This window comes from Nothoprocta perdicaria, unplaced genomic scaffold (assembly GCF_003342845.1).
Source record: "Nothoprocta perdicaria isolate Ctin4 unplaced genomic scaffold, notPer1 scaffold_3, whole genome shotgun sequence".
Taxonomy (NCBI): Eukaryota; Metazoa; Chordata; class Aves; order Tinamiformes; family Tinamidae; genus Nothoprocta; species Nothoprocta perdicaria.
In genome coordinates this window covers 4,855,448-4,881,476 of record NW_020455532.1, presented here as the reverse complement: position 1 = coordinate 4,881,476, position 26,029 = coordinate 4,855,448, and the positions used below count along the sequence as shown (strand labels likewise).

The 26,029-nt window shown below is 42.3% G+C and overlaps 1 long non-coding RNA gene across 2 annotated transcripts in view; it reads left to right on the top strand.

The window, feature by feature from the left end:
* Positions 1 to 25,739, top strand: part of LOC112949672 — a 35,597-nt gene extending 9,858 nt beyond the window's left edge. For both annotated transcript variants that reach the window (XR_003249848.1, XR_003249849.1), the window contains 2 exons: positions 24,721 to 24,874; positions 24,952 to 25,739. This is a non-coding gene — a long non-coding RNA (uncharacterized LOC112949672). The remainder of the gene's footprint in view (positions 1 to 24,720; positions 24,875 to 24,951) is intronic.
* Positions 25,740 to 26,029: the final 290 nt, after the last annotated feature.

Below are 26,029 nucleotides of genomic sequence, written 5' to 3'. Positions count from 1 at the left end.
GTAGGGGATTATAATACTAACTAGGTAAAGAAATGAGTCCTGACAATACAGAGCCATAGAAATACTGAGATATGTCTTACAGATAAAAATTGTTATCTTTATAATTCAAAACTTAAGAACTCTTGTCTATTTGAAACAGCCTACAATATCTGTAAGCATATGAATGGTTGAAAAAAATCTATCTGAAATATAAAGAATTTCCTGGATCCTGAGAGTTACTGTGGGAAAAGTTCATCTGTGAACAAGTGTGACCAGTTTTGTTATCTGGGACCTTAAGCAGCACCAGTTTGTGGCATAACTGAGTGAAACCATTCAAGGATGTTAAGGAATGTATGAGATAACAGCCAGGTGGTGATGGGCTAAAGGAGAGGATCAAGTGAGATCAGAAATCTATAAAACATCTGTGCAAATGGAAGCAACAGTGACTATATGGTCTGGGAAAGCTAGGCAGATAATATGGCTCCTAATGGCAGAAAGGAAAGTCCTCTATGGAAAAGAAATGCTACCTACAGTAGTATACCTKCTAGTACTTAATACCTACAGGTATTAAAGTTTTTCTTAACGTTAGAGTTTGACTTGTAACAGTACCTTTGTAAGAAGCTTTGCTTGTGAGGCCAAAGAGATCATATAAAATGCTAGTGGTTTTTGTACTTTTGAAGKTTTTTAACAATGATAAACAAACACTTATTGAGGATAAGCAAGTATAAATGATCCTTCCAACCATGATATAGATGATTTAAGAGTTCAATTCCTATGAAATGTCATTAATCATTAAGCTAGAAAGGATGTTTAAGAAGCCTTCTCTTTGCCGAATGCTAGAATTGAACTATTAATTTGCTAGTAGCTTTGCTGCTGCTTTGGAAGTATCGGTGGATTCAGTATTTATCTTGTAGACCTTTTGTGGCTTGGTTCTATGGGGGAATTGAAGACTGGACTCCTGGGAAAAGAGGAAGTATTTGTCTTTCAGATTCCTTTTTCAGGGGTAAAATTAAGTGTTGGAAGAAAAGAGGCAAAAAGTTGATGAAAAATTATTTTMTCTACCAATAAAATTGATGCATCAATTAAAAGGGAGGGGGGGAAGGCAAAGAAAAATGTAGTTTGTGGTGTCTGAATCTGTTGCCTCTTTATGGTTGTGCAGTGCCTGCAGCAAAATGTTCTGGCRCATATAGACTTTGATGGGGCTATAGAAGCAAACATGGAAGCAATCTGTGAGCTCCGTAGGGACGGTTTAGCTAAGCTGGGAATAGCCATAGCGGGAAGGCTTATGCAGTGATGAAGAGGGAGATGGTTTGGCTGAGACTCCGGAGCCAGACGCGGCCGCGCAACCTTGGCTCAATGGCTGCGGCTGTCGGGGCGCTTTCTTGCGAGCAGGTTACCCCCCTCCTCTGCCTTTCATGCTAAGCCAAGTCTAAATTGCCCCCCATTTGTTCTGGCTTAAGAATGTGTACAGGGTCATTAAAGCAGCTCTGCTAATGCATGGCAGCATATGCCACCCTGCTCTAATTGTGCGTCTGAGCTGCCGTCTGGGAGGTTATTGACAGAGGGAATTGCTTTGTAGTGCTGAAATTACTAAGTAACAAAAAGCTTGGCTTAGAAGATGGATAAAAGAGAAATGTGTTTGGGAAGTACAGTAGAGGCGCTGACCTCCTCTTTGTGAGGATTTCAGCACGTGTTGAATGAACACGAGAACAGGAATGAACTCCGTGAGTCAAAGCAGATAACATCATTTGACAACCAAAATAAATCATGACCTATAACAAAACAAATGCACATTGTTAACTGAGGAAAGGTACCAAAACCAGACCTTTGGTTGCCATTTCAGATTCCTAYACATATATATCATAAATAGCATCAAATATTACTAAAGTGTCTGCAGCTCTCATCCAGTTAGTACAAATTATATTTTTTGTAATCGCTGACATGAATGTTTGAATTTCATAATATCATTGTGGAATGTCAAAATTGTGCATAATGAAGGAAAGTAAGACAGGTAGTTCTTGCAAACTAAAATCCAGCTCTGATTTCACAATTGGTAAATAGGAAACTCTCCAGTAATGTTCATTAGCAATGTTTTATGGATTTTTTTTTATCACTCAGCTCTGTATTTTAATGAACCAGTCTTCACTTCTAATGTCTGGGAGATTTTTCAATATTCTAAAAATAGGAGCAAACTCTTTCTTGATTAGTGCTCAGTTTCTCTAATTGTCCCAGCAGCAGTTCTTGCACTTTTCTGCCAGCCTCTTCCCRGAAGATTTCCCAAATGACTTGAGATGTTTTGGAGGCTGTTATGGTAACTGATTTGCAGCATCTTTCAGCATCTGTTCTGCTGAAAAACAGAGTATTGCCAAAATTAGAAGAATGAATGTAATCAGAAATTTCTGAGTTTCTTCATATCCTACAGGAAATCCATCCCCAGACTCTCCTTAATTCTGTGCTGCCCGGCAGGAGCTGCCCTCTAGCTCCTGCCCTCTAGCTCCTGTCTTAAGGGTCTGCAGTGGCCTCATCCATATGGAAAACAGGCCTAGAAACTTGTTCAGGGTATGGCTATATGTCTGGGGTCAACTATGTAGGGGTTGTGTGGGGGGAGAGGGGGGTCTTTCCCCCCCCCCTTCCCTTTTATCTTCCTAGTTTTCAAAACTTCCCTTCAAGTTAAGATTCTCCTGTTTTCTACAGTGCTCTATAGTTCTCATCTTGCCCAGGGTGGTTCCCGGCTCCCCAGTGGGAGCTCTGTATTACTTAAACATTGGTGATAGCAGCTTCTTTCTGTTCCCTGTGGACAACTTTCCACCTCTGCCTTGTAGCCTGCTTTTATAGACAACCACCTGCCAGTCTGACCCGTGTTCCCTGGAAATCAGGCCTCAAGTGCCTCTGAGCAAACAGATGAGGATGTGGCTGACCGCATGTTAATTAGTTTTCCTTCTCTTGTCTCCTAGACTAAAGGTTTGTAAATTGTGCCTGAAATATTTCTAACACTTTTACTTTTTAGTARAAGACCAAGGGGTACCACAGTGCAAAACGCTGGTGGCTGTGACAGGGATAATTAGCTGTGATGATGCAAGTTCAGTTCCTTTTAAGCATCAACGCCACACACCAGGTTTGGCGGCATGGCACCAGGATGGCAGCAAAGCTGAAGTGAAAACTATGCAGTATATGAGGCATAGCGAACTTTCCAACACTTCAGACAGCTGTTAAACCCAACTAAATTACATTTTTTATTATGGTATGTGTAGCCATGTATTATCYTCCTCTTTAGAAAGATAGGCTCAGCTGTTCTGCTCTTGAGGTATCTCTGCCTGATAAACTGTTTCAGCAACAGTCAACTGGGGCTGCATATATAACTTATCTGAAGGTGAAACCCTATGATTTTATGTATTTTCTTCAAAACATCTGAGAGATTTGGGTATTCATTAGTAATTAGTGTTGAGGAGAGACAACTACTTGGTTTATAAATTGCAGTAGCACGTAGTATTTAGATCTCTTCTTTACTTATGGCACTTTCATCCCCCTAGGATCCAACACTATTTTCATATTTAATCCGAATGTCCCTTCAGTTCCTGTATCTTTTGTAATGCTCACTAAGTGACAGAGCTTTCATTTACATGAAGGTGCCTTCATAAATTCCCAAGTTAATTCTTAAGCAATTACTTTTACTGGCAGCAAGATTAATGTATTGTGAATGATGTGAATGTGTAACAAGATCTCTGGGATTACTCACCCAATCCAGCTGCTCCTGGCTCTAGATAGATTATTGCAAGTAATTATTTTTCTAATTTATTTTCGTGGGAGATGGAAGAGCCAGGGTGACCATTTGCAGGAGCTTTATGAGGATAAGAGCATGCAACCAGTGCTGAAGAGCAGGCAGCACCCCTGGAGATATGTAATAGATATTGACAGGAATTTCATTCCTTTGCTGATATATATTAATGGAAAGAGCAAGCTGCTGAGACCAGTGCTGCCACCACCACCACTTCACTTTTTCATGCTGATAAACAGCACTTTCCACCTTTAAACAGTTGGCAGCCATCAGCCTGTTAATGTTGCTAAGCTTGCCTGTTGCTCACTGTTGATACTCGGGTAATTACAGAGCCAGTTCTCATGCTCCTGCTCCAGCGCTCCCTGCTGCTGGTTCTCCCCATGTTTGACTGTCTTGTCACTGCCCTCCTGTTGGTTACAGGATCTCCACTGACCTTTGCATTGAGTTACCGCATGAACTGATGCACTCCTGTTGCTTGAGAGCCCAAACAGTTGCTGTTGTCATCTTCTAATGCAATTATTCCCCCCAAACCCATGTGCTATTAAACATGTGTCAAGCTGCTTTTGGTGAATTCATTTTCTCTATCATATTCACCCCAAAGCCTGTTTCTTTTGCCTGCACAATGGCTTACCTCACTCCATGTAGTATAAAAGTGATGAATATTTCATTTTCATAAAATGGCTTAAACATACACTGCCTCTCTTCTTGGTCTAGCTTAGCATTTACCCTGATAGCACAACTTTTTCTTCCTCTCCCCCCTCTCGTTCTGAATATGTAATCCATTGGAGAAAAATGAGTATGGTATAATACTCATGAGTATAATACTCATGAGTATTATAATACCATACTTATGAGTATGGTATAATACAGTATATAACTAACTGTCCTCTGTATGAGCATTTCAAATAGTAGAAATATGTATATAGCTCTACAGGTTGCTGTGCTGGGAGCRACGTGCTGGCTTCCCAGGTATCTGCATAAGCCTAATTTGGGAGACGGCAGCAGGGCTCCTGTAGCTTCACGGCTGCTGAGATCAAAGCYCACAAAGCAGTAATTCACCAGAGGCACCACGCTGCAAATGGCTGGTGTGCTGTAAACACTAGTGTTTTACGTTTCTGTTAAGCTGTGTTTTTAAGAAAAAAAAAAAATCCTGTTGGTCTCACTTTGTAAATGTTTCGTGTCTCTGTCAATCTAATTCCATTAGCTGCTTTGTAATTGCTCTGGTGCCGTGCACTGAGATGATGCACAATMTGGTGTTGTGTCTTGCTCCCTGAGCTTTATAGATGATTTGGCTGTCAATGATGAGAAAGGTTTCAGTGCAGTTGAGGCTGCGTTTTTGTGCCCTAGGTACAAAATAGTTAATGTTAGTGCTGAAACACCATGTTGTGGGTCAGAGATAWATCTGTTCAGCTTGTCATCTGGCAGGAAAAAATACACGAAGGGATAAGACCATGTGGAGACCTCCCTTCAGGCGATCCTGAAGTTTCATGTGTTTGAGGGATCTGCCTCAGTACCAGCATCTCRGGGTTCCTGTGTTGTCACAGAAATTGTTCTGTAACTAAGGCCAASTTGCACAACAACATAATTCTGGCTATGTCTTTGGATGATATCATGGTGTTTTCGCATGACTTTGATTCTCCTGCTGATGCAGGAGATTTGCACGCAAGCGGTGGAAACAGGCTCCTACACATCTGCTAAACTCCTTGTTTTGCCAGCAGCTCACAGAGGTAGGTATTTTGGCATACGTTTCACCTGAACGTGCACTGCTGCGCTCATTTGGAGTTCCCATCTAGTCTGCGTAAGGGATTCACTCACTGGGATTTGTCTTCACTCTTGAGTGCATGGTTCCTCAGGACTGTGGGCTACAAACTGCTGCTGCTGGGGCTAGAGCCTCGGCGCGTGGCTGGATGGGAGGGYGCTGCTGCAGCCGCCCTTGGTGCGTGGCAGGACATTCCCAGGCAGCTGGGCCATGGCAAGCGCSGTGCTAGTGACGTCCTGGCCTAGCTCCTCCAGGAAAGAGCGGGAGAGGAAAGTTAATGCAAGGATTGCATTGTTGTAAAACTGTTTAAATCTGAGTACATTCACCTCGTGCGCTTGCAGAACAGAAATCACATTGCTGCTTTGCATTCTGCCAGCATGGGCATTTATTTAGTATCACTTTTTCGATAAGCAAGAGAGATCGGTTCACTGTTTGCCACTGCAAAGTATAATCAAACGAGSTCATACATGGAGCAGACCTTGTTTGTGTACACCGTTATTAAACACATCCTTCTATTTAAGATAAAATAAACCCACAGCATCAAGATAAACATCGCCCGCTTATAGCTTCTGTGAACGCCGATGTCCCGAGTGCAACAGGAGCCAAACGCTGTTTGCAACAACCGCCAGCGTGTCCGACGCGGCCGCCTGTGTCGCTCCCTGCGCGGTGTTGCCTCGCGCGGTGTCTGAGCCCCCGGTGCCGCAATAACCCCCTGCCGCGCAGGGGAGCCCGGCCTGCTACGYCCCGCTCAGAAGTCATTTTGTGCAATTATGCTGCTCAGTATTGATAGCTTTTACCACTCCAGCCACGGCTAATTAAAAGACACACTGTGTAAAATTTTAATTAGGATTCATGTCGGGGTGAGTAATGATTAAATAAAAAAAAAAAAAGAGAGAAGGAAAACAAAAGTGCTTGCTGTTTGTGGGGACTTTATTTACGAGCTGCTGGTTCGTTGCTGAGGCCTTTTGTCTCCTCAGATTTATTTCTCCTCCCAGGTTGTTCTCAACCCCTCAACTGGAGGGTGGGAGAAGAGCTGCTTGGTGTGACTCTGCTCTGTGCCTTCCCCCTCAGAGGCTGTTTGTTTTCCACTGCATTCCTTGCTGTCCTTTCAATTAAACAGTAATGATTTTAGGAACCAGACATTTCTTGGGGATTGATGACCAGAGAGCAGACTTGATTGCTCAAAAAGGAGATAGCAGCCATTAACTTCAACTGGTCATTAACTCATAGGGAAGCATCCTMTATACCACTTACTGTTGCAGCTAATTTATAAAAATGATCATATAAGGAATGCCTTACCATTTTTTGTAATGATAAGACAGGAAGATAAGACATTGCCCATTATTTTAGCTTAGATTTTCCTTATTTCATTTGCCATAGAGTAGAAAGATGATGCCCAACTTGAATGTAGTACTTATCATAAAGTACAGCCTAAACTCTATAGGTGTTTGAGTGTTTGCTGTAAGGTGCGTGGCAGCTTTGGAAGTGCTTTCAGGCTTGTTAGATAATATTGGCGCTTACTGCAAACAGATTTTAATAGAAAATGAGTAGAATGGGCGTGAGTAAGAATCTATCAAATGTAGTTTAAAGTCAAGAGGATACTTTGGAAAAAATGTGCATTTGTGTCTCTTCTTGAATTCTTTGACTCTCAAGTTTTTGTATTGGAGGTCAAAATTTATGTGTTAGTTACAAATGTGTCACTCCTAACARTCAATTTTCTCCTGCTAATACCCCACACTGAAATGACATTACCAAGGTTGTGAGGGGCTGTCTTTTTGTGCTAACAGTTTAAGACCTTTATTCACTTAAAGCAATAAAAATTTTTTTGCAAGTTTAGATGAATGGARTCCTAAATAATGTACTTTTTTTAATAAGAAATCTGAAACCAAAGAGGAACCGGGTTCACGGGTAAAAGTTCTGGATTTCAAAATATTAATGAAAATAACTCTTGACAACAGCTAAGCCTTTCTACAGAGACTTGCATTTTCTGTTTTTTAATAAGTGGTGTTTGGAGAGAGGTCAAAACCAGGCAAATAGTTCAAAGGGCATTTTGATACAATAATACTATAATTAATGTAGGTCATATTCTTCCTGTTGCAAAGGCAGAATGGGAATTGTAAGTATTGCTGTTTAGAGTACCTAAGTGATGCAGAGTGTAAGTGATGGGAATTGGTGTCGAAAGTTCATTGTTTAGAGACAAAATTAATTGAGTGTGGAGAAAGAGCAATTTGCATTCATAAAATGCTGAAATTATTAGCTTAATAAATATTGGAAGACCTGTAGGAAGGAAAGTTCCAATGTTAAATAATTGCCAGCTGAGCCTCTATTATTTGTCAATATATCACTTATTTATGGGCAATTTATTTTATTGATTATTTCAGGGCTCCATTAGCTCTCGTTGCAGGGCTGTTGCATTCGGTACCACCTGAAGTTGCTGGTCTCACTGAGAAAAGAATCTAGGACTGTCTGTTTCAGCTGGACATTCAGCTAACTTTTAATGTAATGTCAGTATAATGTAAATACAGTATATCTTTCACTATTTATTAGACTAACATAAGACTGTCCAAAAACAAAAATACAAAGGTGATTGTAGACTAAATTTTAGCTTAATTTTATATTCTGATGTGGTCTGGATTTTCCTTTAGACAATATAAACATGATGACAGGTTCCTAATTAACTGATTTACAGCTCTTTTGGAACAAATGGTTATTAATATTCATAAATGCTTGCAACATTTAAACAGATGTACAACTCTGGCATGACAAAAACGTTTACTAATGGGGAGATGTGAAAAAGCGCAGCACTGCTGTGCCGCTTGGTCTTCCAGCGTGAAGAATGCTGCTTTTTAACTTGATGCTCGTCTTCCCCAGCAAAACAGTAACCCTTGCTAGTAAGCAGACGTTGCTGCTGTGGTACAGCTGGTCATTGTTTTCAACATCCTATGGAGCAGTAGCAGGGGGAAAGTGTTGCCCTCACATACTGTGTATGCTCTAGTTAACAGGCAGATTTCAGCCCATCTAAGTGGGAGGTAATTTTGAAAGGGTCACCTRTAGTTTGCTCTTTAATTGATCTGGTGGGATCATCTGCAACTAAAGCAAAATAAGAAGTGACCCCCTCCAGTCACAGACGTGTTTGTGAGCTGTCCCCAAGTTAAGCAGCTCCTGAACTCCAAGGCATGGCCTTACCGTGCTGGTGACATTGCACGCTGAAGGTGTTGTCTTTGTCCTCTCTCTATATCTTTGTCATCGCTCAAACCTTCCTCTCTACCCAATTCTATTCCCATTAAAACCATCCCCTGGGATGTAGGTTTCCAAGCAGGTGGAAGGAGATCTTAATGTTCATGTGCAGCCCTGTAGTCATTACAGGACATTGAGCTCAGAGCTCTGCTGTAGTGATCTGGAAGTGGGAAGCAGTTGCAGTGCAGTTAGGACTTCACTTAGAGTGTCCGGGTTTCTCGTGCTCTTCTTGCTGCCCMGGCCTATTTAGAGACTTGCAAACTCTTGCAAGCCCTGCCCTCGGGGAAATTTTTGTGCAATTCCCTTGACTTTATAACCACTTTTATTTAGTTTGTTAGCGGTGGTTTTGCTGAGTCCGTCCACCAGAATGGTCACAGAAATTGTTGCTTAAATGATTATAGGCAAGTGCTTGGGTGTTTTTGGCTGTTTTGGTTTGATTTTTTTTTTTTTTCCAATATTAAGTAGATGTTAGGTATCCTTGCTGAAAGAATTGAAAGGGAGGAGTTTCCCTATGCCCAAGCTGGTCTGAAACGAGATATAAAGCAGACATTGCAGCATGACCTTGGGAGCAGCTGTAAGAAATTATTCTGTAACATTGATTTTCTTTGTGCTGATTTACATATTCATTAATTTTATGTATGGCATATAGAATGGCACAGAAAACTGAAGGTAAATCTGTTGGTTACCATAACATCATTAAAATATGTGTCATAGCAACATTAAATCATACTACATTCATTATTTACTTAATCTTACACCAATATTCAGCTATTAAAATAACAACATTTTGTCTCCTGCAAATTCCATGATTCTTTTTCTAGTCAAAACACACCCCCTTTATACATCCCAAAAATAAAACAAATATGTTCAAGATGTACCTTCTCACAGCATTTGTTACCCTATTCCACAATTAGCAAAACCAGATACTATCTGTTTCACAAGTAAAAACCTCTCTTTTAAGAAAACTACTATAAAGAATTATCCTTCATAGGACAGTTAAATAATCAAATGTAGGTGCTTTGCTATGTTAACAGTACACAAATTGATGCTAGTTAAGTTTTAAACCGAACCCCTGAAGTGACTACTAGAAAAACCATCAATTACTGTTAGACAATATTTTTACCAGTTGGAGAAATCAAAATCTGGCACAGGATTAGTTTTTTTGTTTCAAGTGAAAATTGCTTTAGTTTTGGAACTTAACACACTACACACGTGCTTTCCAACCTTGTTCACTGGCATGTCTTGATAGTGCTCCTGCTCGATTTAATTTGTACACACTGCATCTTAYGTCTTGCTCGCATTAGCCAAGGCTGTTATTCCTGAGAGCAGAATTTTCTCCCATTGATTCATTTTCTATGAGAACATTTTTTTTCTAACACAGTGACCCATCATTGAGGGGGGAGGAAAAAACAAAAGGCATTTTAGGTGTCCTATGTTGTTCCCACTTATCAAGGATGGTCCCTGTGCAGGTCAAGGGGAAGTTGCCTTTCCACGTATCTCCCATCACAGTTACATTTTCCTTAACTTTTGGCTTCCAGACTAAACTTTGGCTACTTTCTGTCATGATCCAATTTTCATACCATTGCTGTGGAATAGGTAAGAAGCAACTTCACCGTAGGGATGCTCCAAGGTCAGTACCAGAAGCAGAATTTATTAAGCAAGTATTCCTACCTCTTGAAGCATTGGAATGGGCTGACAGCGATTCGTGTGCTAGAATGCTAATTATGTGTTTACYTTGGTAATTTCCAAGGAACTTAATTCATTTATCAGACAGCAACGGGATCAGTAACRAGAAAAAAGAGAAAGAAGTGCCTTTGAGCACCAAGAAATGCATTGTATTCGGTCAAGTCCGCTAGCACGTAGRCTGCTGTATTATTTTGTAAGAAGCTCCTATATTGACATAGAGGTTGGCAAGGTTCWTGATGGCTCCATCTGAGTTCAGTTAAAGATCACCAAGATAATCTTTTTATTGCTTYGATTCAATACACAATTTCTGATTCCTAAAGTGTGGCTCTGGAACTATGTGCATGCATGTGTGTTTGTTTTCTTTATTTATTTTCCATTTTTAGTGACACTGCTGAGTGCTTGCTTGTACCCAGGAACAGTTTGATGGCTTTGRAGAGCAAATTTGTAAAACCTGAATGCGTAGGAAGGAATATCAACAGTGCTGGGCACAATTTTCTTTAATTTTAAAATATGCAAATCAAATAGGGCATCCACAGAGGCCATTTGTATTGAATAGCTTAGCTTTGATTGTTGTTTGTGATGTCTGATGTAAGGCACAATCGGTCATAATTAGATAAACCTTTAACCCTAATCAAGAGAGAGAGACCTCTTAGTTATTCYATATTGCTTAAATTCATTAATGGCAGAAACAGGGAAGATCACATGGGTCAGGCCCTCTCTATTACCCCCGATGACTTCCCTGCATTATTGTTTCTACTAATAAATTCTTCTTATAAATCTACAGTGATAATGTTATATGTTTTTCCTGTGCTCTGCACTTTACTGTCCGTCTTCACTTTCTCCTTTTATTTCCAAGTTAGAAACATCAACATGTAGCGAAGTTTATAGTTCTGCRTTGGCTGCACGGCTGTGTATCCATATGCAATCCCGTTCCTCACCTGCAAGAGCTGTTGTCTTGGAGGAGCCAGTGACTGTAATTCAGTTTTCTTTTTACTGCTACCGCAGCAGCCGTTTCTCACTAACCAGGACTGAGTGATGTGTGGTGATTTTATGATCTTATGCAGGGATTAGGGAGTTGGAGCTGAACTCATTTTCCTTGGAGTCACATATTGGCCTCAAACCATGCTTCATGGACCATGCTGATAAAAGGCAAATGATTTTATTCAGTTCACATTAAATTCAAACTTCAGGCCCTGGAGATCTACAGAAATAATGTATTAACACTTATCTTAGAGCTGAATTCTTCTAGGAATAGCAATCCCTCGGCAAGCAGAGCAAAGAAAATGCGAAAGCTTTCAGGAGTCTGGCATTTTGTCCTGAAGTGGGCATTGTGCTGTAAATTAAATTGTGAATTTGGGGAGTGCGCTTTTCAGGGGATGCTGGGCATGCTATTCCCAGGAGGATCACAGCAGTAATATTTGTATACAGTAAAGTTAATTTTAATCTTCTCCAATATTACAGAAGAGAAAAGTGAAGGAGATTGAAGAAGCCAATATAGAGCCCATCATTTATCTGAGAGAATCCCTTCAGATTTTAGTGGTTTTTTYCCCTTTGCAATGGGAGAATGAGAAGGGACCACAAAGAACATTGTGTTTTTACTTTATCATGATTCAGTGTCAAAAATAGAACACTTTTTCTCCAGAGCTAAATGCTCATAAACATCTCCAGTATTTCCTTAGTCACTGAGTATCACAAATCGCAGGAAYATTAATAATCCACTTGCACTGGAGCAGCCTGTTTCTATGTGATCAGGAAAGTCAATTGTGGTGCACTATTGCGCTTGATCAGATCAATAGATTCTTTTCTCCTAAATGAACAAAGTAGGAAGGGGACAAAAACAGAAATTAATGCATACTGCTGTTCATTACCACAATTAATGTAGCTGATGTGCTTGTGGAAAGAGACTACTAGTTCATCTAGGACTCCAGAAAGGAGGGGACTTGCCAAGTGATGCTGATATAACGTATGGAAACGATGCCTGCTGGGCAGCAATAAGAGCTAGCAAGAAGGATTAGATGAATCCTGCGGGGTCTGCACGATCCCTTTGTAATTAGGCCCCGAGAACGTGGGGTCCGGGTTGCGGAGCGCTCGCGTGTGCGGCTCCTCCCCCTGTGACAGGAACTGCTGCATCTCTCCCCAGTCCTCGCGGTGCCTTCGCTTGTTTGGGTTTTTCCTGTCTGAAAGCCAAAGGGAGGGTGAGCTGGGGGCTGCAGGGGCTGCCTTCACTTAAGCACAGGAACAGGAGCCAAGCTATTCTCTAAACTGCAAGAAGACCATGTCAGGCAGTGGTTGGGGGTGGTAACCTGGAATCGCCATGGATAGGAACAGTCCTTTCTGATTTGGGGGRCACTTCATTCTCTTCTGTTAAACTGCCTCCCTCTGCAAAGTGTGTACTTCACACCAAGCAGGCTTTGCAAAGCAGRGTTGCTGCTACTTCAATGGCAGTTTTATTTTGATACGTTTTTACCAGGGATAACATTGGCTATCTTGTCCTAATGTCAATTAATTTTTGTTGAGTTGAAGTTCACAACCTTTTCTACCCATGGCTGTGTTTTGATCTGCCAGCCTAGATAAGGATCTCTTGACCATTTATTCTTAAATAAAATCCATTTCTTTTGTGAAATCTTTTCTGCAGGGGCACTTGTTAGGTAGCGCTCATCTCTTTGAGATGCAAGATGTTCTAGACAGCCTCCTATTTATATTCTCTGCCAGCACTCGGCTGTGTCCAGGCCGCTTGCTGGCCCYGCTCTCCTGGAACGTCTCAAATTCTTCTGCTTTTTTCTTTATCTGCCTCCTCAAACTGGAAGCTCTATCTTTATTTCTCGACATTTCCAAATAGAGTGGAATAAATTACATGCATCTTCCATATGACTCTTGTGACAATGCCTCTCAGGATGAGATCTGTTTTTTTTAAATCACCATCATGCTATCGATTCACTAGAAGCTTTAAGTGTTTCTCTGCCGAGCTGCTGCCTGGCCAGCTGGCCCCGGGTTGTGCTCTGAATTTCCCTGGTTCTTCCGTCGTGCGCAGCATTCTGCGCTCCCCTTTATTGGATTTAACTTCCTTGAACAGTTTCAGATTCTCTCYGATCTGTCAAGATCATTTCAAATTCACTGCTTGTCCTCTGAAATGCTTACAGCTGCCTCAAACTAGGTGTCGCAGGCAGATTTTACAGCTGTCCTGTACTCCATTATTCAAGCTGACAGAGAAAATATTTTTTAAAAATGAGTTAGGACACCTCCCCCAGAGAAGCTTGCTGAAAATATTTTGAGTGTTTGACAGAGGAGCAAATTCTCATAAGTTACTTATCCCTGTGCGATGCTGGTGAGGACCCAGATGGCTCCTTTTTTTGGCATTTGTCTCCTAGTGCAAGTGGTTCGAAGCTGAGTGAGGTGCAGTTTTTTGGATGGTCTGTGTGACTTTGAATGGCTTCAGTGTACCTGTTGCTGCCTGGTACGTCTATGTGCTAGGTACATCATTAAGGCTCCCCAAATGCTAAATGCGTTATTTTCTTCGTTTGGGTACTTTTTTTATATAATTATCCGTGTAAGTCAGAGTGTTGTACCATCCCTAGTCATTTTGAGATTGTGGAATACAGTCCATCTCAGTAAAGGTTCTACATTGGATAGAAGCTCTTGGAGAACAGCAGAAATAGTCCTCGTGGGACTGACAACATTGACCCCAGGTTGAATTCCCCTGGGACACATGGTGTTTTTTTTTTTTTTACTCACACTTGGAAACAGTTACTTAGAATCTTGAGCCTCTGTAAAAGTACATTGTAGGTGTGGTGCCTGCTGAGTGGGGATTAAAAAAAATCCCGAATCCTGAAGGCTCTGAGCTTGTCCTTTTTTTTTCCCCTAACTGCTACGTAAGACCTCTACCTCATTATCTTAGTTCTGAAGTGCCTACCTAACTCTGTGATAGAGAGGTTTTTGCCGCACAGTAAACTAAATATATGTTTAAAAAGGAAAAGTATATGCAGTGGAACACCTGAATTATGTACACAAAAGGCCCAAACTGGTTATTTGTTCACAGAAATTGTATGTTGCATTTGATTTCCTAGACTCTTGGTGATGTATAAACATAGTCAGAACAGGTTTAGTATAAACTAGAAGAAGCTGGCCACATCCACTGTCATCTAAATCCTTATGCTGATCTGCAGCCATGGAACACGCTGTTGCTGGTTGATTTTATATGTGAAATAGCTCAGTAGAGACCTGTTACAGAAGGGGGAAAAAAAAATGACTTGAACCTTAAGTGCTTAAGTTTAAGCATTTGTTGAAGTATCTTAAGTACCAGTGGTGTTTTTTTGTTTCTTTGTTTCTCCTGGAAACAAGTAACAAATAGAAAGACTCTAGTATTTCAGTTGATATTAGCAGCCTAAGGATTTGATGCACAACCTTTATTGCAGTCAGAATTACTACACAGCACATACACGGACTCTTCAGATTATGGCCAATAGCAGCACACTCTAATTGCTTAGTGTGGCCCAATAAAAGCAGTTATTTTATAAAGGAAATATCTGAAATTTTCCATTCTTTGTGTCTGAAATCAATGAGCAGCAGTGTYGCTTGGTCTCACAGCTTTGAGCTGTGGTGCTTGTTAAGAATTCTACGTTGCTTTTCTAGACCTGCTGCATTTTTCCACTTTTTACACCTGTTTCCCTTCTTATAAAATAAAGTATATTAATACTTTGARATTTAAAGTTGGCTGGGTAGGAAGGAAAGTCAGTCTTTCTGGGTTTTCATTATTTTTTTGCTGCTTTAAAGAAACCTGTAAGTAGCAAAGTTCTTTGCTATTATTGAAATACTGAATATGTTTGAAATTTGCAAAAAAACATTCACTGTTCATTTTATGTTGATATTTGGAATCCACTGCTAGTGAAGTTCCCAGTAGAAAAGCTGTGGAATAAATTCCAGCAGATGTCTTAGATTCTGACTAAATAGCACTTCGTGTGCCAAAGAGATTTTCAATAGCATGAAGAATCTCGGTGCCTATACACCCTTTTCCCAAGGGAAGGTTCCACAGTATATATTTACACAGAAGATTAATTCCTCCCTAAGGTCTGTGCTGATGCTTTGCCAGCAAAGTTGAAAAAGGAACAAGAGCTACTGCGGCCCATGGATGCCAGCTGGGCATGTGCCCRGAGCGCGGCCAGGGCTCAAAAGCTGGAGAGAAGGAGCAGCGTTAGTAAATACTGACTGAGGACTACCCGGGGATGAGAATCCAAGGATAATGAGAATTACAGAAGAAGAAACTTTTGTTTTATTGAAAAATGGCTCAGGCATTTTGACTTCTCTCATATCCTGTAAAGGCTTAGGAAAAACATTCAGCATTTTCCCCCAAGGTTAATCTTGTATTTTAGTCAGGCAAATCTTGCAAGCTCTCTTTATTATGCATTATGCAGTCAAAACGTTGACATTATAAAATCAAATTCCTATCATGCCTTGAACTAATTAGTGTGTCCTTTTCACTTTAAGTATTGCCATGTCATGAAATTCCTTAGCTAAGTATTCAGAAAGGCATGAAATTCCGCAGCCAACCCAAACAAGCTGTGAAATGACTAATGGCTGCAGCTCTGCTCATCTCACCCGGCTTTTGAAGGGACAGGGGCTCCAGAGTGTCCCTTCCACAACATGTCTCTGGAAGTTTATGGGACATTATGCATATCCAGTGAGCACTTAAATATTTTAACTGATATCATTTGACTGCTAAATGTCTTCCTGCCTCAGAGGTTCCTATTACGAGGTAGCTGGTGTCTTGCTAAATAAATAGTGAAAGTCGAGGTGTTTAATTAGCTTAAAGATGGCAGTGGCAAAACTCCCTTATGTGAAATTTTTAAATGGATAAACCCAACACTGAGGCAAAGGTATGAAGCCTTCATAAGGTGCCTTTTAGTGCTGTAAGGAAGAGGGTTTTTTTTATGTGTTAAAGTTTGGCTACCAAAATCTCACCTTCCAGTTCTTTCCTTAGCTAATTAGCAAGATGCTGCTGCTCACAGATACTCATTTCCAAACCTTTGTAAGAGCTGCGGGCAGCAAAGTTGGGTTCTTTGGGACTATATAAATACATAAAGATATCCTGCTTGCAGGAATCTAGTGCAGTGGATAAAGGTGCTTTCCTCTAGCCCTTTAATTTTCTGATTTAGTGTAATCTCTGACAATATTGCCAATAGAGATGTCTCTCAAGACACATATCTAGAGATATTTCAATATGCCCCAGACACAATCGTACAAGTCTTCTTAAAAAGAAGTTCAAACAGGAGTTTTAAATGAATATGCCTGATTTTTGTCTGATRTAGTTTGAGGAGGGCTCCGATCCTCTTGTCTGAGGATTCGGGAGCAAACTTGACCTTGTTTACACCGTTGAGGACCTGGTGTGATGGAAAGGGAGCCCCTCCAAGAGAAGACGCTTTGCACAAGGAACTGCTGCTCCTCACTTCCAGGTTTGAAGTCCCACCCAAAAATGCTTAGTGTGCCAGGGGACTGCTTCATATTGAAAGCTAAAGATTTTACAAGTTGGAGTGGTAAATAAGAGACTGGAATATTAGGAGAGCGGGTTTGAAACTGTGCGGTTGTGGTACATGGGATGTATTTTTCAGAATGTGGTTTGGTTAAAAGCGCTAAAATTCATGTAGGTTACCTTAATTTCAGATTTCCTTTTGCTCCAGAAGGTGAAATTTCAAAGGGATGCTCTGATAGGCAGAAATTAATAATGACCGCAGGACATTTTGCTGCCTGGTGGAATCTGGCTTAACGTGGTGCAGGCCAAGAGTAAGAGGCAGCTTTGAAAGCGGCGCCGGTAGAGCTCGTGCTTCCCGAGCCCGTGCTGGAGTGGAAACGCGTTTAGCGAGAGGAACAATAAGTGCAACGAAGCTGCAGTGCAGTCTGCTTTYGTTTTGTCATTAACTGCAAATGAACGTGTGCAGGGGGTAAATGGAAAATAATGTTATAAAAATGTAAATGCTCAGTAGTGTGTGTGCCGGAGCCGTGTGGCTGGTTTTGGGAGCTCTTTGTGTGTCCTGGCTGCGCAGAAGGGTCACCAATATCCGGCACTTGCTGACACGGTTCGAACTTTGGAAAATTGTTTGTCACCCCGTGGCCTTTTATGTCCCACCTCTGCGTTTCCTCTCCCCCCTTGCAAGATCAGCTTAGCCCAAATGTTAAATCTGAGCATCAAGGGATGCAGGCCCTTGAACTTTAAGCTCTGACTTGCACTCCCTGCTCTTTTCGTCCCATTACTGATGGAAATGCATTCGAGCGGGTCTGCTCCGGGCACTGTGGTAAGGAATCCTCTCTGTCCCTGCCCTGCAGCGATGCTTGCTTCCCGCCGTGAGGAATTCTGTGCTGAACGCGCCCCGCACATGTGCAAAAAGAAAACAGATGTGTTGACACGGTCTCCATAGAGACCCACAGGCACAGGCTAAATTCACCCTTGTGTCAGCGAGAAGATTCCCCTTCCTTTGTCTTCCAGAGATGGAGACTTGCGGACAGGATATTGGAAAGCAAGCCAACCAGAGCGCTCAGGAGACCAGTTTTTCCCCTCATTTTTTCAGGGGAGGTTCCTTTGTGTGATCCCTCAGCAAAGAGGCCCCAACGGTGAGACGAATGAGTGGAGTTTCACCAGGAATTCAGTCTGAGAGAACCTGACTTTTACTCACATCTTAAGCAATCTCATTCATCAGCTCGGACGTACTAGTTGTTTCAGTTTATATTTGGGAATGTTCGAGAGGTGATGCCGAACCCTATGGTAATTCCTTTGGCTCTTGCTGGGAGCATCACTAAGTAGGTTTCCAGAGACATTTATTGAAAAATCTGTTTCTTTACTTCCCTGTATCTCAGCGCAGTGGTGCTTTGGCTGTGCCATGCACATTATGGGCATCAATGTGGGTGTTTGGAGGCTGGTGTGAGTAGGGAAGGGAGGAGGCTCTTCCCTTTCTCTGCTCCTTTTCTTGCCCTCATCTAACAAGTCTGCGTGTCAGCGCCTGCCGAAAGGGCCCAGCTCCTTCCAGTCGCACTGGAGACCATGATTTGTTTATAAGTGACTCAGAACTAAATATATCCTTATAAAGCGATGAAGTTTTTTAAATAAATCATCCAGAACAAAAGAACAAAGCGTGAGCGTGCATAGAGCCTCATAATGAGCTTTTTCAGTTGGCACATAAGTTTTTTTTTTCAGCTCATGCGTGTTTATTCAAGCTATCATTCAGGAAAATGTTCCCCAGGCTAAAGCTGGTTTCAAAAACCTTCATCTAGAAGGTGAAGAATTAGCTTTGTTTTGTTGGTGTTTGGGGTCATTAAATTTAAAAATGAAACAGTACATAAATATACTGATTTTTTTTGTCTTAAAAACTAATCATTCAATTAAGCAGCAAAAAAACCCACTGTTTGAATTAGAGGACCAATCCCATAAAGAAAATGCATGGCAGAAAACAGAGCATATAGTGGGGGAAGGATCTAGAAGCAGACACAAGTTCAACAAAAACATGTWTTTCAAAGAACTGTACAGAAAAGGATGTACGTGAATTCTTTTAAATGAAAAGAGGATGACATGCTCAAGTTGTTAAATACAAATAATTCCCCAAAATCTTGTGTTTAGCTATGACATTTCAGTGCTAAATGAATACTCTAGGCATGTGAATACCCCATCGAACAAGAAGCTGCTGTTTGCATATATAAAATTGTTCCTGTGTGTAAATATTTGTAAAAGGGGGGCTTTAAACACCACATATGTTAAGCTTTCTCTTTGAAAAATATTTAGAAATGAGTACTCCTAAGAGATGGCTAAAAGTGGAGTAGCAAGGCTTCCCAAATCTTGCCATCAACTGTGTATTCCATGAAAGACTTTTTCTGACTAATCGAGGGACCCATCTTCTAGTTATACTATTTACTTTTCTTTTTGTCAAAGTTAGCCAACTGTTTCCCTAAAGCTGGTTCTGCATTTTTGGTGTGGTTTCTCCCAGGAATTGTGATTTAACTATTGCATGTTCCAATCGCCTCTGTGACCTAGAAAGCTGTAATCGGGAGGCAATATCCAGGGCTTCCTGAGATGCACATGGACAATGTGTCAGATGGAGGACAGACATCATACATATAATCTGGAGTAAATTCAGGACCATAGAGACGATATGGTATATGAGATTGCTGGGTTTGATTTTTGTTTCTTTGAAAAAAATCTAAAGTTTTTTTCATCTTTACCTTTTTATCAATGGTAGGAAATCATTGTTTACCTGCTCTGTGCTACAGCTGATCTTATTTATGTTGAAAATCAAGCAAGTTTAATATTGAAAGTTATTTTTAATCTCGTTGATAGACTACAGACTATCTTGTTGGAATTCATACTAAAATTCGGAGAGAAATCGTGGCATTTCTATGCCTGGTAAAAATGGTAATCTTGTGTGGGTGGTTTGATTTCTTCTGCCAATTYGTATCAGGTCTACACAGACATTGAAAAAGTCAAACTCCAAGAAAACGTCCAAAAGAAAAAATGGAAGCATTGCTGCTGTACCTGCAGTGCTTAGAGGCTCTGTCTGCCTTAACTGTCACCTCTTTTYCCCGTCCTCCCCCAAACTTCAGAGACTTTTTAAATGCTATTTTTGCTGYATTTTGCATTTCATAGTTGTGCCTCAAGGGTTGTTTCTGCCCAAGSATTGAAGCCTTAGTGGATCTGTTGCCCTGGGGTGGGTGTCTCGCACACTCATGTCTGTGCAAGGCAGCTCCATGGTCACAGGAGGGCTCCGGACCCGAGAGGTGAATGAAGACAAACCGAGCACATAYGGGGTAAATACCCACCTACTGCCACGTGGATCTGCACCCTAGAATTTGAGGGCTGGCTGCATTTGTCTAGTGTGGAAGAATATGCAAAACCTTATTCTGAATATTCTGTGCTGTAAAATTAGGTTTGTGCTTGGGCTGCCATATGAATTGCATTTCTGTAAACACTTTGTGTGTTCCTTCAGAGGATTTAAATGAAAGCTTTAACCGGTTGCTATGTTCACTGCRTCTGCACTGAGCTGCCAGGGACCATTTTTCATTCTTTCAGATCTACAGCTTGAAACTTRTTTGTTTGAAAACCAGTGGCAGATTTCTTAAATGCCACATTCAAGATGCATTTCATTTTATTTTTGCCATTCCAGTCACAAGTTACCCACTCCTTCCCTTATAATAATATCCTAGTCCTCTTATTAATGAGGCCTTCCAGCTCTTTGTCATCTGCAACTTCCATTGCTTCATTCCTCTCTCATGCTATGAAGATTAATGCAAATGTGAAGTAAGAGCAGCCCTAAATTGGGGCCCCAATGAACATAAATTGAACTTTTTAGGCAGCTCTTCACCCACCTTGTCCATCTTTACTAACTGAAGTAATATCTTAGACTTAATCTAGCAAAACATTAAGGAAGCACTTGATGTCATATTAGAAATTGTCTGCTAGGTTTCCTTAGAACATGGGTTACTTTAGCAAAAATATGCAGATAAATACATTCCGTATTTTATCATATTCTCATAATCTCCACGTGTTTAATTACATTATTTTTATTCAGCCTGTGTTCTAAAGCACAGTACAGTGATTTTTTTGCCCTGAGGAATTCTTGAACTTTTTCACAATAGGGAGACCTTCTTGCCGGAGGCAGTGGTGTGGACAGTCCCTTTCCTTTCATTGGTAACAGGTTTGCAGCCCTTGCAGAGGGTCCTAGTTTTGCTTTTGCCTAAATCAGACCTTTAAGACAAGAAGAAAATGTTGTCAGTTTGTCTTCCATTTATTTCACTTTATTCTCCTCTCTAGTCTCTGCCTTGATAGTTGGCCAGTTGGCAGTCRTGTTTCTTTTTCCACTTGAACACTGTTGCTTCTTATTGATGGCTGCCAACTTTGGACCTCAAGTTGATGCTTTGTGGATTTACTTTTATTTCTTGCTTAATATCTAGGGGARCCTTCCAGCTGGCTCATTTCCTCATTTTATTGTGTTGCAGGATCAAAGTCAGTGCCTCTTCTTTCTCTTCTTGTAGACCAAAACTTGGGAACTGCATTGGGAATGTTTCTTTAGCTTATATATTAGCAGGGAGATAACATCAAGAGTGCATCCTGACCCAGCACCTTTCTGGTGATCCAYGAACTTGGTGTTTAGGGCTGTTAGCTGTGCTGTTCTCAAGGGCAGTAACTGGACCAGGCAAGACAGCAATATAGCTTATGTTGATGGTTCACTTTAAAACAGATGTCGTGAACCAGAAGCCTTTGAGCTGTGCTAAGCTCACACATTCTGTCTCTGCACTGAAAAGCTGATCGAGATTTCAGATAATTAAAGCATCATTGGCATCCCGAGAGCTGTTCTGAATCTAATGAGAGTGGTGCAGGGCAGAGAGAGGAAAACAAGGTTTCAAAACCAACAGTGAAACCAAATCCAGAATTTTGCGTGATTCATTCCCTTATGAAAGGGATTTTATTTCTTTTGTTTTTAGGTCATGCCGCCTAACATATAAAGACTATTGTTGAGGTGAGTATAGGGATTCCAGTGCAATCCAAATACTTCTTGCCTTCAGATGGGAATGACATCCTTTAACCTTTGCTATTTTTAACCTTTGTGATTCCTCTTGTATTGAGGGAATGACCAGGTGTGTCCTGGCATTCGTTATAGCTTTATAAATACAAGCTACAGATGTGACACACTGAAAAGATCTGTTGTCAAAAACCAGAGGGATGGTGATGGTGTTAATGGGGCTGCATCCTGAGGCAAGGCAGGAAGATTTGGGATTTGCTGGTGTGCCAAGGCAGCTGTGTCRGGGCAGCACGGTGCCTCATGCACGCGGCTGCACGTCTTGGCTGCACGATGGGCATCCAACCTGTGCGTGTTTGTCTAAGTGCTCTCTGCTGCTGCAGCTGTTGGGGTTTCATCGAACCGAAGGGTCTGGTGTGTTATATTTTCTGCCTCCTGGTGCAATTACCTGCCAGCCACATCGTGTGCAAATTTTCCCCTTTGAGAGGAAGTGATTAAATGACAGATAGTGGAAGGGTAGCAGCCCAAGTTAGGAGCAATGTGTATCTGTCTAAAGATGTGCAGTGGTCACGTCTGATCTCTTTGTCTAGGTGTCCTGTTTAGACAAGCAAGAGATTTGGGACCTGTTGCGAATGTTCAGTTTGAACAGATACACTTGTCCTCCGAGGAAGGTGTGAACGTTGGCCTTGCAGGTGTAAGCCTAGCGTGTCTAGCGAGGAGTTTAATCTAACTTATGTTTGATAAAATAGACTAGATTTTAAGTAGTGTTGGGATCAGAAAGCAATTGTGTGTAGTAAGGGACTGATGCAAAAGCAGAACTTTCTTATGTTTTACGCCTGGGACAGGGAACAGAGACTAGACAAATCCATCAAAATCACTGAATTCTGTCATTGTGCCAAATGCTGCTCAGTTGCAGTGAGGCCCTGCATATGGTTCTCACTTCCATAGGGACCCAGCCTGTCTAGTTCTCTTATCTAAATCAGAAGGGCATCTTCTCCTCAGTCACAGTTATTAAGCTGGGGTTAAACTGCAAGTAGGAGTATTTTTTTTTTTTCTCTCTCATTCTGATAACGTGCTTGTGTGGAGCGCCAGGCATTCTGGAATGAGGCTATTCCTCCTCAGAAGGGCCGAGTCTTACTTTCATCCCGCTGCTTTTCATGAGAAGGTAACGCCCTTGGTTTTGAAGAAATTCGGCCTGGTCTTCATGCTTATACKTGAGGTCCCAGGCATAGAGGTTCCACAACTTGGGGAGAGGCCTGTGCGAGTCACCTGYGTGTCAAAGCCTGTTGCTTTGGGGCTTTCACCAGACTTGGCACGGTCAGCACAGAGGTGCCGCGCTTGGCTCTGTTCCCTTGGCTCATGTCCCGGAGCAGCAAGCCAGCTAACATCCCTCCAGGTTTTCAGCCTTTCCCTCAGGCTGAAGCAATGCAGCCTCTGGACGGATGGGGGTTGAAGTCTCTTCCCGTAACCCCTTGGGCCCTAATCAGGGTTTCCTAAGGCCAGGCTCCCGGCCAGCAGCCGTGCTCAGCTGTGCGAGTACCAGCCAGAGCTTCCCTGCTCTGCACTCTGCCTCCCAGCTGCCCGTTGCGCCTGCCTTAGCTGTTAGCCTCCCTCCGGACTCGTGGCYGCGATCCCAAAGATCTGCTAATCCCTAAATTAGTCAGAGAGGCTGGAAAATGTGAGTATCCTGAGAGGGGGTGGGAATCTATTTGGGTTTCAGCAGGGARCTCCTGCAGCATGGTAATTGCAATTTCATAGGGATGCGCACAAGGAAAAGAAAACTCGGTTTGGATTTCAGCAAGTATTTGTAGGAATAGTTTTTGACAGCTTGGAAATTCATTCCACATTTGAAAAGTAAATAATAATATCAAGGCCACATTAACATTATGTATTTTCTGTAGGGATGGCAGGGGCCAGGGTTCTTCTTCATCACTCAGAAGGCAGCAAAAACAGAGTTGAAGAACTGGTAGAAGTGCAAGAGGCAGCAAATCTCTCTTTCTTTATGGTGCCATTTATTTTCAGAACCACACAGATTATTCAGACCTGGGTCATAAAAGTGTTGTTAAAGCAATTGGTGGATTGCAGAGGGATGAAGCTTTGAATGGAAGAGATTAGAAGTTGTTCTGGGCCTGCTGCAGACCTCCCACTAGAGCTGATGCAGATAACTTTACACCTACATGTTCTGTCCATTTAAATGCCTCTGATTTCAGCAGGAGTCAGGAACATAACTAAGTTTGTCTGCACTGAGTGTAAATCTCCTTGCTCTGTTTCCTTGCTGTAATATAGGATCAGAAACTGTCCTGCCTTGCAAGGGAATGGCAGATAAATACCCTGTTAGGACTTGGTGCACTGCAGTCAAAGGGGCCTCATTCATAAATTGTAAGGACTGAAGTGACCACTGTGACCTTTATCACAAGTGACCGGATCAAAATCCGCAGGGATGCGGAGGCACAAGGCCGGCTCCACGGCGTTGGACGTGTTTGCCAGTGACGCTGAGCTCAGGCGTCACAGCTGCTTTAGACAGAGCCAAGCTCTGYCTGCGTCCCCTGCCGAGGGCCAGGGCGGGCAGGGGAAGGTGTGAGCGGGCAAGGCTGCTCACGGTGGAGCCGTGAGATCAGGAAGGCCGCGGGAGGGATCCTCCACTCAACCTCCTTATTCCATGTTGGGAAATTCTTCTGGACTTAAACTCTCAACACGGCTGTAGTCTGGAGCAGGGATCTGGAGGGTTTGACATGTTTTAGCACCTCCCTGACCTCCCGAAGGACTATTTCTCCCTCCTGTGTTTTTCTTACAAGGAGAGAMCAATTTGGCACCTTACTGCAGGGGAGTGGAGGAAGAGATTTAGACTGACTTCATCCACATGAGCAGAGGAGTTTCTTGAGCYGCAAGGTTTGCTCTATCCGTGTGTGCGCTGTTGAAGCTAGGTGGCGAGAGGCTGGAGAGCGTGAGGTAAGTGTTTGGCGAGCTGGCTGACACCCTGCAAATTGCCAGAGAGCCTCTCGGCCAGCGCTTCCCTGTTCGTGCAGGGCTGATGTCCATGGCAGATGCCCAACAGGCCCCCATGGAGCCGTGGAAGGAGCCGGCGATGGCCTGCGTGGCTGGGCCGGCCCCGCGCTCCTCCCAGGGACAGGGYCGCGTTGAGCACCGCTGAGCTGCTGCCCGCGGCCATGGGGACGGGGCCTGCGGAGCAGGCCTCAGGTGGGCGAGCAGCAAAGGGGACAGGCTCTGCGGTGCCAGCTGCTCTGCCACTGACCTGCGTGCTGAAAGAACTGGAAATTACTTGAGCTTTACTGCTGTCTTAGGGCACGCTGTGGTCCTTTCATTTTGTTTTGCCTTTGTTGTAACTTGGCTGAAAGGTTTTGTTTATAATCTGTATGTAAGCTTTTCTTTTATTGTAAGCTTTGCTGCAACTTCCCCAAGTTCTGTTTTTTCTCTCTGTTCTCCTTTTCTTTAGTAACCTCACTGGGCTTTCTTTCTGGAAATGAGAAGCCAAGGAAAACCGTGTGGTGCTGCCTTAAAGGGCTTCCCTAACTACAGAGCTGGGAGCATTTTTGCCCTCTGAACCTTGGCTCTGCCCCTGAGGCACAAACCACATGTTCCACATGAAAGCCTCTGTCCTTAAGGAGAATCTCATCAGGGGAGAGTTTACAAGATGCAGATCCTAACTGTTCCCCTCTTGACAGCCTGTCCAGGCCACCCATTTATATTTAATAGTCATAACAACCAAAATGTAAAATATTTCCAAGTTTTGAAAGCCATTAGTTTACCCAGTTTTGGTCAGCTAGTAATCACAGAGATCAGCTGTCTAAACAGTTCACTGAAGGAGGGGACTGTGTAGCCACAATTCTCTGGTTCCAGATGGCTATTCATTATGCCTGTAAGCCTCGAATAAATCAATAGTTAGTGACTTCCCTAATTCTTTTTCCTTCATTTATTTTCTCAGCCTCTTCATAACGAGCAATTGCTAGAGGTGTCAGTGAACACATTTTGTCTAATTATGAACCATTCCAGACATTGTGGATYGGAAAGTTCAGCTCTTGCCTTCAGTGCTTTGGGGAAAGGCTGCRTGGAGAAAAAAGCAGAGCAGATGAGTGGAAAGTTGTG